The following is a 13580-nucleotide window of genomic DNA, read 5'->3' as shown; positions in this document are numbered from 1 at the left end:
GTCCTCTTCCTCGTCCACGACTTCCTCTACCACGACCACGACTTGCTCCCAAACGATCATCATGAGTAACTTTCAGCACTTGTTCATCAGGTTGAAAACTCTGCATTCTTTGCTCATGAACAAGCAAGCTGCCATGTAGTTCATCAAGGCTTAGGGTGCTCAAGTCGTTGGCTTCCTCAATGAAGCACACCACATAGTTGAAATTTTGGGTTAAAGATCTAAGTATCTTGCTGACCACTGTGCTCGAGTCTACTATTTCACCATTTGCTTTCATTTTGTTGACTACGCTGAGTGTACGTCCCAGGTAGGTATCAATCTTCTCACCATCTTTCATGATCAGCAATTCGAACTCTCGTTGTAGTGCTTGAAGTTGAGCACGTTTGACTCGTGTTGAGCCTTGGTATTTCTGCTGCATGGACCTCCATATCGCTTGTGACGTGCTTTTGTCTAGTATTGTTTCAAGAATCTCTCTTTCAATAGCCTGAAACAAGTAGTTCTTTACTTTCATATCCTTTAGATTCGCCTCAGCAGCACTCCTCCTCTGTGCCTCAGTGGGCGTGGCTCCCAACGTTGGTATGCCATCTTCTACTAGTTGCCACAGCTCCTTATTGCGCAGAAAATTTTCCATGGTCATGGACCAGAAATCATAGTGGCCATCAAATCTTGAAATGGCCGGTTGAACAAACTTTTCTATTGTAGACATCCTTACTCTCACACTTTTCACTTAGGTTGCCCACACTCTATACTAGATTGCTCTTCACACTTGACCTGGATATTTGCTCTCCACACACGTGTCTCACTCACTTACTGGATCAAGCCCCTTACGGAGCTCTGATACCAATTGTTGAAACTCAAAGTATGCGTAAGTCTCACAAGAAAATGTTTGTGGACTGGTACGTTTATTCAATGCAAAGCATGACTTATATAAGTCTTACAAACTCTCAGAAACAAACTAACTGACACGACAACTAAGTGACACTAAATAAGAGTAAATAAAGCAACTAATAAAAAAACCATTCAGCCCTATAATATAGGAGCATTATTGACACGTAAATAACTAACAATATTATCATCCAAGAATTTGCGCGTTAAATTAAATGAGCCAATAAAAAAAATCATAGAATGATACATGCATTGCTTTGGACGTACTCAAAGCTTGATCCTAATATTTTTTCTCCATACGCACCCAATCCACCTCGAATGAGTCCTGAACCAGTAGAATTAAATGCATTCAACTAAAACATAGGTAAAGTAAAACATAATCAGGTAAAGTAATCATCCACCTGAAACAACTTAAATAGGCAAAAATCAACAAAAATACATATAAAATAAAACTCTCATCACATGAAGAAATCATCCAACTAAATATACTATTAATTTTGAAGCCTATAGTTGTCCCTTGAAAAGTCAAAGTCATTGTAATACTATAGGGAATGTCAAGTTAAAATGTACGTGGTTCATCCTTTCATTTTCTTGGAAAAACACTTGGAACGTGTAATGGCAAAACATCAGTAGCAGTGTAACACAATAAAGTGACTACACTTTCATATGAACATTACTAAACTTTACCAACATTTATGAAATGATTCATACCTTGCAGGCTTTTAGTAAAGGTTGTAAGAATGACAATTTGGTTCAAGTATGATGTCCTAGAAAAATAAATATATTGCTTAGCATATGAAATAAGAGATCTGGTTCAGAAAGTTAATGATTCATATTAAGACTTATGCCGAAAAAGGATGAAGAGCAGCACCTATCAAAGAAACCTTCTTGTGACTATTTTCATTGCCCTGGACAGCATATGAATTGAACAAAAAGTTTATACAAGTATTGACCGGAAAAACAAGGATGCACAAACCATTCTTGACAATAAAAACAAGTATTGTCAGTTTCTTTCTAGATTGGAGAAAGAACATTTCAGAAGTACACATTCCATATTCAATAAACGTAAATTAATTAATCTCAACAAAACAAAAAGCAATTAATTAATTTTCTCATTTGCATCATGTTACGCCTCTCCTACTTTAAGTCATGCAATTCATTTTCTAGATACCACTAAGAGCATATACGAAATGAATGAAAATAAAGAGAGGGTGTAGATTCTTACTGCAGCACCAATAACAAAGATATAAAGGTCTGTTGGCTAGAAAATTATAAATTTTGAATGTGCTACACAAACATTAGTTGAGAACATAGATATCCGGTGGTGTTAAACTAAGTGATTATTTCTCTTGTTTGGTTCTTGGTCAAATTCGAGCATGTTTGGTTTACAGTTATACACTTATGTTTGAGACAAAAATAATTTTGTCCATAAATCAGAATTCATTTGTGATCATTGTACTTTTATCCATCGAATTTATATTGGACGTGTGTATCAGTATTTTCAAATATAGACCAATCATGCTCTTCATTTGTAACCAAAAGAAAGACTACTTAAAGGCTTTCTAGATGAAAACCATTGGACAGATTGTGTAATTATAGCAGAAGATTCAGCTTTTGCATTTCATTTTAGATTGCACCATTTCAGTGACCCACTTCGGTTTAGGTCCTGTCTCATGTTCTGTGTCCAAATTAAGAGCTTGCTTCCTATAATAAAAATACAAGTTAATATTAATATGCAAATCTTGACGTAAATCCAAACCAGTTAATTCCATGGCTAAAGTTACAGCTTCAATTTGCTTATTATATACGCGGTTTGCTTCAAGTTTCTTAATCATCATGAAGAACTTTAAAGAATAGAAATATGCTTTAATAATTTATTAATTGAAATAACAAAATGTCAACACAGGAACAACCTTGGATTTCTTAACATGGAGAAATCCTAGATTACAACTTACAAGCATCATTTTAAAACGAAATCTTAACAACAATAACAAACAAGTAGTCCTCACAATTGTCCTAAGAAATTCTGAGTCTCACACTACATCATCAAATCTATTTTACAAAATAATAAGCAAAAACAAATTTAGGTTGAGTTATAGCATATAGAAACAGATGTGGCACCCCACAAAAATACTTCAAAATTCTCCCTAGATTTCATACAAATCATAACAATTGGAGATAATTCTTAAATGAATTTGATGCATCATTAATATGATTTTAGACAAATTTAGTACACTTAGTGAATGAAGTTTCTTCAACTTCTCTGATTTATTCAAAGATTTCACATTTAGATGTCATGAAAGGTACTGTTTTAGGGACAAATAAGCACAAAGCAAGAAAAGAAGAAAAGTAGCTAGAGTTACCTTGTCATCAATGAATTTGGACCAGAAACAAGCCTAGGCTCTTTGGTAAGGATCAGAAGGCAAGATGGGGTTGTTCTTCCATGTCTCATCAATGTACTCAACAATCACAAGAGACTCTGCTATGGGCTTCTCATTGTGAACAAAAACTGGAACCTTCTTGTAAACTGGGTTGTATTTGAGGAGCAAATCACTCTTGTTGGCCAAATTTTCTTCCAAAAATTTGTATCGAACTTCCTTCAACTTGAGGGCAATCTTCACCCTTCACGCATATGGGCTTCCCACAACTCCCAAAAGCGTAACCTCTTCCTGATTGGTGGCCATTGTTTGTACGTAGCACTTCAAACCTTCACTCAAAAGTTACTTGTTTCTCTGTCTGTGATGGATTCCAAAGGTGTTCTCTTTTTATATATAGAGCCTGGATTAGTACATGCACACGTGATCAATTACAAAAGTTATGAAAGGTGAGGTTTAAATGATTTTTTTATATGAAATATAGTAGTATTTTGTTTTTTATTTTTAAATATTTTTTTTTCTAGACTTTGCAATATAGCGTTGCAAACTCCTCTAAAAATATATAAAAGTAAAGCAAAGTCAACTTCCGGATGTCTCACACTATGCAGATAAAATGTATAAAAAAATATACTACTTTAGTATTTTTAAAACCAAAATACTCCCCTTTTGAACCTATATCCGTATATGATAAATAAGTAAAAAAAAATGGTGGATATATACCAGATGCTAATTAACATCTAAAGTGGGAAAAGAGTAAGAATTACAATTATGATAATTAATAGAATAATTATGTTTTTATTCTCTTTGTCAGACCCTAATTTTATGCGGATCCAAAAATAATAAAAAAAATGAAAAAATAGAAGAAAAGAAAAAGTATTAAGAAAAAAAAAGAAAAGAAAAAAGAAATGAAAAGAAGAAGAAGAAAAACAAAAAGGAACAATTAAAAAAGAAAGAAAAGACAAAAAAAAAAGAAAAAAAGAGAAGAAATAACAAAAAAAGAAGACAAAAAATAAGAAAAAAGAAACCAAAAAAGTATTGAAAAAAAGAAGAGAAAACGTGTAAAAAAATATGAATGAATAAAAAAGAAAAAGAAAGTAGAAACAAAAAAAACAAACAAATGAAATAAAAAAAACAGTAAAAGTAAAAAAAAAAAAGAACATTAAAAGTAAAACTAGGAGGGAGAGGAATGCATATAAGAGAAAGGTTAGTGTAATTAATGCACATAGCAACACGAATATGAAGATGAAACATTGATCAATAAAAGAGTGACACTTGGCACTGTCGTCAGAGAAGGGAAAAGGATCTTCAGGTATTCCTCATTCCCTTCACGGTCTCTCTTTCTCATTATTTTCTTCTTTCCTTTTGCTTTCCCTTTTCCTCCTCTTCTTCTCTCGTTCTTTTCGTTCCTTCTTCTTCTTTTTTTCGTATCACTGCGCCACCCTCCATGGTAACTCCACCTTGGCCATTGGCGAGGCCTACACAGTATGGCCTTGTTATTTTCTTATTCCTTTATTTTGTTTGGTTATTCAAATGCTTCTTCTTTGATGTGTTTCCGTTTTTATTTTATTTTGCCAACTTGGGCGAGGCCGTGATGCCTCTGTTCACGTCGTCGTCACCATTTGTTGTTATCCCGTGGTAGTGTAGGAGCGCGGCCGTCATCATTCTCCCTTGGGCCCTTCGTCGGTGGCGTTAAGGGCCCTTTTCACCTTTGTTTTTTCTATCCTTTTTTTGTTTGCACCACCGCGAAACATTCACGCCACCGTCGTCATCACGCCGTCGCCGTGCCTGTATCGGTCTCACATCATCAGGCCTTGCCAATTATTTTACACATGCACTTGCTTTCATTTTGGGCCTAGCCCATTTCCTTTCAAAGTGAAATAAAATTAGTGATGGTTACACCCCATTCCTTTGAATATGTACCTTGCCACTTAGGATGGTGCTAGGTCCGTCATGTTAACATTCCGTCAGTGTTGACTAAGTCAAAGTCAACCAATTGACTTTGACAAATAATAATAATAATAAATAAAAGAAAATAAAAATAATTATAAATATTAGTGAATAACTCTTTATTTTATTTATTTCTTTATTGTCTCTATTGTTTATTTTATTCTTCAATGTGATTTTCTTTTTGTCGTTACCTTGTTAGTTAGTTTAATTAATATTGTATTGTAAATATCTCGTTATTCATTCTTTTTTCCCACGTTTCAATCTTGTATCCTTAATTACTAAGTGTAGTTCCCACTTTTATTATATCCCTTTCATACATGTTCAAACTCCAGTTTCACCCAATTTTAATTTATTAGAAAGCCAACTAGTGTCCTTTTGTCTCAGAATATGAACCTAACTGAGCAATAAACTTGGCAAAATATCCCTAGCCACACCAACTAGAGATATCCTACTCAGGTATACATGAAGCATTCATCCTGGACTATCGAGCCAAACAACTCAGGACCTTCTCAGTTTTCATTACACCCCAACATGACCAACAACGAGGAAAAGGATCTAAAGTAACAAAATGAAAAATAATTAAAATATCATGACTCAAAGTAAATGAAGTACTGAATTCATAATCACATAAATGTAAGCTAATCTTATGAAGTAAGGCACTAGTTACTCCCAAGTAAAAGACCGTTTGTGCCATTCTATTGGATTTGGAGTAGTATAACAGATTGGGGAGCGAAATTGCACAAAAGGAATGAAGTTGATGACTTCAATGAACCATTTTAATTTAAATTTCACTAAAATTAGGCTTCTACACTAACTTCTGGAAGGGATTAAAGACCAACAAATTTATTATCATCATAACAATTACCATGTCAAGCTAAGATTTAGCTGTATATGAACAAAGTTTAACATATGAACAAAATATCAAATTAATAAAACATAACCAATATATATATAAATATATTTTACTAATAAAACACCATACGAACATCAACCAGAGCTTCAATAAAAAAAACCCACTGACACGTTTGCAGCCCAGTCAAAAACGTATCACCTTCTTTACCAACAACTCATCGATGACATGCGCACGTCTTCCCTGCAACCACGATTAGCAAACATCACCATTAAAAGAAATTATATGGAACCCACGACCTTTATTCAACAGTACACGAACCACTTAACCTAACAAAGTTAGTAACTCACTAACCAATCTCTTTCTTCATGAAACTTCGAGCCAAGAAGTAGGAGCGATAAAGTCAACCTCGTCCAGTTCAATGGAAGAAGGGGTAGGGCTTCAATGTCAAAGAGTTGAGGTTCAATGTTCAATGTCAAAGAAAGGACCAAGCAGAAAGGTTGTTGAGGTTTTGGCAAGTGTACCAAATCGCTCTTAAGTAGTAAACCTCGGAAGTCCGAGTATCGTTTCCACAGTGATTTTATTGCACTTTATCGAATACTTCTCAATTTGTAAGTAAGAGTAAAATAATAAAAGCAAGAATAAGTGCAGGAATAGATTGCTATTACTAAATCGAATAGTTTAAACGGAAAGACAATTAATAAAACTGCCAAGACCAGACAAACCCAATTGGCCTACGATGCATGTAAATATGATATTCATTACCAATGTACTGGTATTAGTTTTACCCACATCTGCTAATTTTACTTGCCCCTGATGCCTCACGATGACATGCCTATTTTAACTACCTATCTCCCAAATGCCTTTGCGAAGATTCAATAATTAAAATGCATTAAGGTTAAGTTCTAGATGTTGCTAAATGCATGGGCATTGAGTCATCATTCTATGCCCAGCAATGCTAACCCAAGGATTCTTTTCTTAAGATGTTCTATTAGGTGTTACCCTTTCCCAAGTGTATAACCCCTAAAACCAATGCATGCATTAAATCTTAAACCCTTATTAGGAAATACCCTCTCCCGAGTGAATAAAACCCAAAAGAAATTCAAGAATGAATGCAAGATAACAAGAAAAGAATTAGAACAGAAAAACCTGGAATAAATCCTCTTTGCATTGATAATTCTTGAAGTACACCGTACATCGTTGGCTTTTTAGGCCTACCAGGCCCTAGCTAGGGGATTAGCCACTCATGGTCATTGAGGGCTTACAACTGGGGGTGAAAGAAAGAATAGGGATAATAAAAACAAAGAATATAGAGAGAGAAAGGAGAGCTCAGGCTGGGAGTGCTGAGGGAATTGCTCTGAGGCGTGATGTCGATTCCTTGGGACTGGCTCTCTATTTATAGTTGCTGAAGTGGACTTTTGACCTTCATAGCCGCGCTTAGCGCGACACCTCGCGCTTAGCGCGTTCGGATCGCGCGCTTAGCGCGACACCTCGCGCTTAGCGCGTTCGGATCGCGCGCTTAGCGCGCCTTGCAGGCTTAGCCTGTGCTTCTGTTGGATTGCGTGCTTAGCGCGTAGCTGGGGCTTAGCGCACGTAACGGATTCTACATCTTCGAGCTCAACGCCTCGCTTAGCGCCTGTCTTCTTTGCTTGCTTAGCGCGAGTGTTGGGCTGGGCCTGCTTCAGAACTCCTTCTTTTTCTTCATTTCTGTTGCCTTTTTGCTTAATGTAACCTCAATTTTCGTATCTGCAACCAGAAATTCAATTTAATTAATTTTTCAACTTTCAATTATAAATAACTGCTAAATAATTAATTCTAGGCCAAAATTTGATTAATTAACTACTATTAATTCACATTTATTTAGCAGTTATCAAAATCCCCCAAATTAAACTTTGTTTGTCCCAAAGCAAACCAAAAATAAAAAGTAAAGTAAATAAATTCTCAAGCAAGTTCTGATTGTTTCAACACTATCAATGGCTTCAGTTCCTCCTTCTTTCAGTGGTCCTTTCCGCATCTGTCAACATCTCAAAATGAAAGCATAAAACACAAGAGTGGAATTAGTCAGTCCTCTGGAATCTTAATCAAATCTGGCTTGCCTTACTTTCCTCACAAGGCTGGTGTTTCCCTCTGCTCACAAGTGTCTGGTTCAGTGTTTGCAATTTTACTAACAACCTGCAAGTAAGACTCCAAAGTTTTGCATTTCATCTCAATTACAGTTATCTTTAGTTACAAAAAATCATGGTTTTTCTTGGGAATTCAAACTTAGGATTAAGAGAGCAAAAATTTCTAATTCTTCCGAGGCCTTTTTCTTAACCCTTTTATTTCCCCACAACACTTTTCTTTTGACACCTCTCTTGCTCTCTTGTTTCTGCCCTTTATTACACACATTTTTTTTTTAGAATTGGGCCTACAGTTTGTAAAAGGTGTCTTACTATGTGTTGTACTATTATCTTAGCTACCTATTTCCCAAAATCCCCCAAATTAAGACCTTTATAACCCATTTTTGCTCTCTTATCATCCTAAAGGGTTAGGACTATCATTTTATTGGCTCAAGGGTTAATTCAAAATACTATATTGGCTCAATCATGGGTGCAAGGGGTAAAAATCATGTCAGGTTGGCTTTTTGGCTAAGTAGCTAATCATAACAAACATGGCCTTGATCATATCCACCTTAAGTAACTATTCTAACAGTTTAAGAATGATGCAAAACCAGGAACTTAAAAACAGGCGTTTTCTCTCACAATTAAGTTCACACTCTCACCGGGACTTAAGCAAGTATTTGGCGTACCAGTTATGACCTTGTTCCATCAGGCTAACCTTCCCACCTTGTGCTATTCATGTTCCATTTCTTGACCTGACTTGTGCTTCCAGAACCAGTGTTTCCAAGGATTAGTGGCATCTCAAGTGTTTGAACCTTCCAGAACAAGCTCAAAAATTATGACTGCTCAAGTTTACCATGCAATTATTACTCAGAAAACACATACTGAAATACTAATATTATTACTACTACTTCTTTTTAATACCCAAACAGACTACATAAAAGAAACATAAGAAAGAAGAAAACATCAAAACATAAAAGAAAACATCAAAATATAAGAGAAAACATCAAAATATAAGAGAAAACATCAAAATATAAGAGAAAACATCAACTGCCTCTGCCCAAGTCTGCCCATGGGCCCCAGTCAACGCTAGCTAGGTCAGCAATGAGGTCTTCATCGACTACAAGATCCTCAGCGGCTCCAGAAGGCTCTTCCCCCCTGTCAGTGGAGGGCTGGTCTCCTGGCCAGGCAACCTGCTGACGATAAGCCTCTAGAGTGATGAGCGGTGGGTCCATCTGCATATGTAAGGACAGTTTGTGCATATTCTCCATGATGAGCTGTTGTCCGATGTGGATGGACCTCAGCATCTGACCATGCATGTACAGGGATGCTGAGGTGGAGGCAGGTGGAGGTCACGGTCTCTGGGAAGAAGGCTGAGACGGAGGCTGGGTAGGAAGAGGGGCCTCTGATGCCGACGCCGAGGCTCTGGTGCGTGTGCGGCGAGTCCTTGGAAATGTGATCGATGGATTGGCGGGGTTCCAATAGTTCTTCTTCACGTAGGCCAAGTTGATCGCAAGGCTGAGTGACTCAAAGATCAGGGTATCAGAAACTACCCCCTGAATGTCACACAGCACTGTAATCAACGCTGGGAACCCGAGCCTCGAGGTGCTGGACTGGGCAATCTGACTGATCTGCTGAGATATAAAGCTGCCCACGTCCATATCCATCCGGCTCACCAAGCCGTAGATCAAGCGTGCCCTGTCAAGATTAACATCAGATGTGTGAGAAGTGGGTGCAAGATCATAATAAGAGAGGACACTCCATGTCTGAGCGAGTGTTGTCATGTCCTTCCTCAGCAGCTTCCAGGGAAGACCATCAGCGTTTAGAACAAAACGCCCCCCTAGAGTACATAGTATGGCGGCGATGGTGTCAGGATCGGGGTGAGTGCTGAGGTATCTGGTGTAGGCTGGGTACTCTTCCTCGTCCTCCAAGATGACTGGGGTGTCGAGGAAGTCATTAATCGTGTCAGCGTCAAAATGAACGACTTGTCCTCGCACCCTGTAGAATCTGGGACTGTGGTCCTTTGGATCATAAAGGTTCGAATAAAACTCTTTCACCAGAGCCACATCGATTCTCTTCTCTGGTAGGCGTGTAAGCACCTGGTCCCATCTGCGCCTCCTGAGTTCCTGGAGGAACTCATCAAACATCCCAGGCCCAAGTTCAACATTCCTCTCCGGAAGGATGTTCCGAATGTGAATGTTGTCTTGGTACCTGTGTCAAGCAATCTCTGAGGTAAAGCAGGAAGAGTCCCAGTTGGACGCTTCCCCTGGTGTGGGCACGGCACGACGTTTACGGGAAGCCATCTGAAAAAAAAACCAAAAACAACAGAACAGACTGCAATTAGTAAAAATGGGGGGTGCAAAAAGTAAAAAAACTAGGGTGTAGTTAGTAAAGAAGGGGTGCAGAAAGTAGCAACTAGGGGGTGTAGTTAGTAAAAAGGAAGGGGTGATGAGAGTGGAAATAGGGGTGTAAAGAGTAAGGCGCGAGGGCTGATGGGCCCTAAGGCCCAGCCCCGCGCTTAGCGCCAGTCTGCTGGTGTTGCTGGCACGCGCTTAGCACCACTAGCACGCGCTTAGTGCGTTCGTTGAGGTTGATGAGCGCGCTTAGCGCGACCGTGCTGGCTAAGCGCGTGCTTCGTGCTCGTTCCTCTGTCTTGCAGCGCCTTAGCGCGCTCCTCTTTTTGTTCTTCATATTGCCTGTTCCCGCTAAGCCTCTATGCAAGGCTTAGCGTGATGGTACCTGCAAAGAAGTATAACACTAGTCCAGATTCCCAGTCTCACCTTTTTGTATGCAATCTGCGTGAAATGGCACAGGGAAGCAAGTAGATGAAGAGAGAATGCAGAGAGAGGAAGAAGTAAAGAGGTTGAAAGGCGTAGAGAAAGGAAAATATGGGGTTCTGAGATTAAAAACCCCCTGGGAGGCAACTGAGGGGTTGGGGAGTTTCGAAAACTCCCCAAAATTTATGACGTTCGCGCTTAGCGCGCCTGTGGCCGCTAAGCGCACCAAAGGGAGTGTCCCTTGGTTGCCCCTCAGATTCAAAATTTCAAAAGTTTGAAAAATACATGGGCGCTTAGCGCGAGGTCGCGCGCTAAGCGCGTGGCTTTGTGCAGCCCACTTTACTTCTGCTATTGGCACCCCTCCTATTGCTGACTTCACCTGTTGGGCTTTTGCTTTTTGCACCTCCTGTTTTCTATTTGCACCTGTTGGGCTTTTTTTCTTCATAAAATAAATAACTACATTTTTACAATATATGTTGGGTTGCCTCCCAACCAGCGCTTAGTTTATTGTCTTTAGCTAGACAGTAAGCTTTCTCAAGGATCATTTAAGTAGATGATGGTCGTCAATCGCTCAAGTTGTCCTCCGTTGTACGGTTTCAAGTGTTGTCCATTGACGATCCATTTCTTCTCAAAGTTCTCTTCTCTAGGGTCCACCAATTCCACTGCTCCGTGAGGTCTAACTTCTTTTATGATAAATGGACCTCACCACTTGGACTTCAGCTTACCTGGGAATAGCCTTAGCCTCGAGTTAAAGAGTAATACTTGCTGCCTTGGCTGGAATTGTTTCCTCTGTAGCTTCTTATCATGATATGCCTTCGTCTTTTCCTTGTAAATTCTGGATGACTCATAGGTATTCAGTCTCATCTCTTCTAACTCCTGAAGCTGTAACTTCCTCTTTTCCCTGCATGCATTGTCGTCAAAGTTAAGTAACTTGAGAGCCTAATATGCTTTGTGCTCCAGCTCCACTGGTAAATGGCATGCCTTCCTATACACTAGCTGAAATGGTGATAAGCCGATGGGGGTCTTGAACGCTGTCCTATAGGCCCAGAGAGTATCATCGAGCTTCAAGGCCCAATCCTTTCTTGATGATGCAACTGTCTTCTCCAGGATTCGCTTGAGCTCCATGTTAGAGATTTCTGCTTGGCCATTTGTCTGAGGATGATAAGGTGTGGCCACCTTATGTCGGACATTATAGTGCTCCAAGACTTTCTTCAACTGATTGTCGTAGAAGTGCGTTCCCCCATCACTAATCAAGGCTCGTGGGACTCCGAAATGGGAGAAAATGTTCTTCTTTAGAAATTTAATTACTACCCTGGCATCGTCCTTTGGCGTAGCTATGGCTTCCACCCATTTGGAGACATAATCCACCACTACCAAGATGTAGATATTTTCATATGATGAAGGCAGGGGTCCCATGAAGTCTATGCCCCAACAGTCAAAGATCTCCACTTCCATGATATTCTGTAAAGGCATCTCATTTCTTCGAGATATTCCCCCTGTTCTCTGGCATTTATCACAACAACGCACAAACTCGTAAGCATCTTTAAAAAGAGAGGGCCAGAAAAAACCTGATTGTAGCACTTTTGCTGTTGTTCTGTCCTCGCTGTGATGTCCGCCATATGGTGAACTATGACAGTGCCAAAGAATGCTCCGTGCTTCTTCCTTTGTGACACATCTTCTTAATACATTATCTGCTCCTGCCTTGAACAAATGAGGATCATCCCACACATAGAAGCGTGCATCGTGTAGAAATTTCTTCCTCTGACTCCAATTAAACTGTTCTGCAATAACTCCCGTGGCTTTGTAGTTTGCTATGTCTGCAAACCAAGGTCTGGTGGTAACCTGCAAAAGAAACTCATAAGGAAATTCTCCTCTTACCTCTGGTTCTTCCTTGGTGACTTCTTCATTCTTTAATCGAGATAAATGATCGGCTACCACATTCTCAGATCCTCTCTTGTCCTTGATGACGATGTCAAACTCTTGTAATAATAGGACCCATTTAATCAACCTTGGCTTGGAGTCTGTTTTGGTAAGCAGGTGCTTGATGGCAGCATGATCTGTGAAAATGGTGACCCTCAACCCTATTAAGTATGACCTGAACTTCTCCCAGACAAAGACAATGGCTAGCATTTCCTTTTCTGTGGTTGCATAATTCAACTGTACTTCATTCAGGACCCTGCTAGCATAATAGATGGCGTGAAATACCTTGTCGTGCCTCTGTCCTAGAACTGCTCTTATTGCATAATCACTGGCATCGCACATTAGTTCAAAGTCTTTATTCCAGTCTAGTGCAATCATCACAGGTGCAGTAGTGAGCTTGTTCTTCAGTGTTTGAAATGCTACTGAACATTCTTCATCGAACTTGAAAACCACGTCTTTATTCAGCAGATTGCTTAGGGGCCTGGTAATCTTCGAGAAATCCTTGATAAACCTCCTGTAGAATCCTGCATGCCCTAAGAAACTTCTGACACCTTTAACATTCAATGGTGGTGCCAGCTTCTCTATGACGTCTATCTTCGCCCGATCAACCTCAATCCCTCTAGCTGAGATTTTGTGGCCTAGGACTATGCCCTCTCGAACCATAAAATGACACTTTTCCCAGTTCAGTACTAAGTTAGTCTCTACGCACCTCTGAAGTACCATCTCTAGG

The 13580-nt window shown here is 39.2% G+C and overlaps 1 pseudogene; it reads right to left on the bottom strand.

Annotated features, from left to right (window-relative positions):
• LOC114396743 overlaps nucleotides 1-3603 on the bottom strand; it is a 37337-nt pseudogene extending 33734 nt beyond the window's left edge.
• Between the last annotated feature and the right edge of the window lie 9977 nt (nucleotides 3604-13580).

Source organism: Glycine soja, chromosome 18 (genome assembly GCF_004193775.1).
Source record: "Glycine soja cultivar W05 chromosome 18, ASM419377v2, whole genome shotgun sequence".
Lineage (NCBI taxonomy): Eukaryota > Viridiplantae > Streptophyta > Magnoliopsida > Fabales > Fabaceae > Glycine > Glycine soja.
This window is presented reverse-complemented; position numbering and strand designations above follow the sequence as displayed.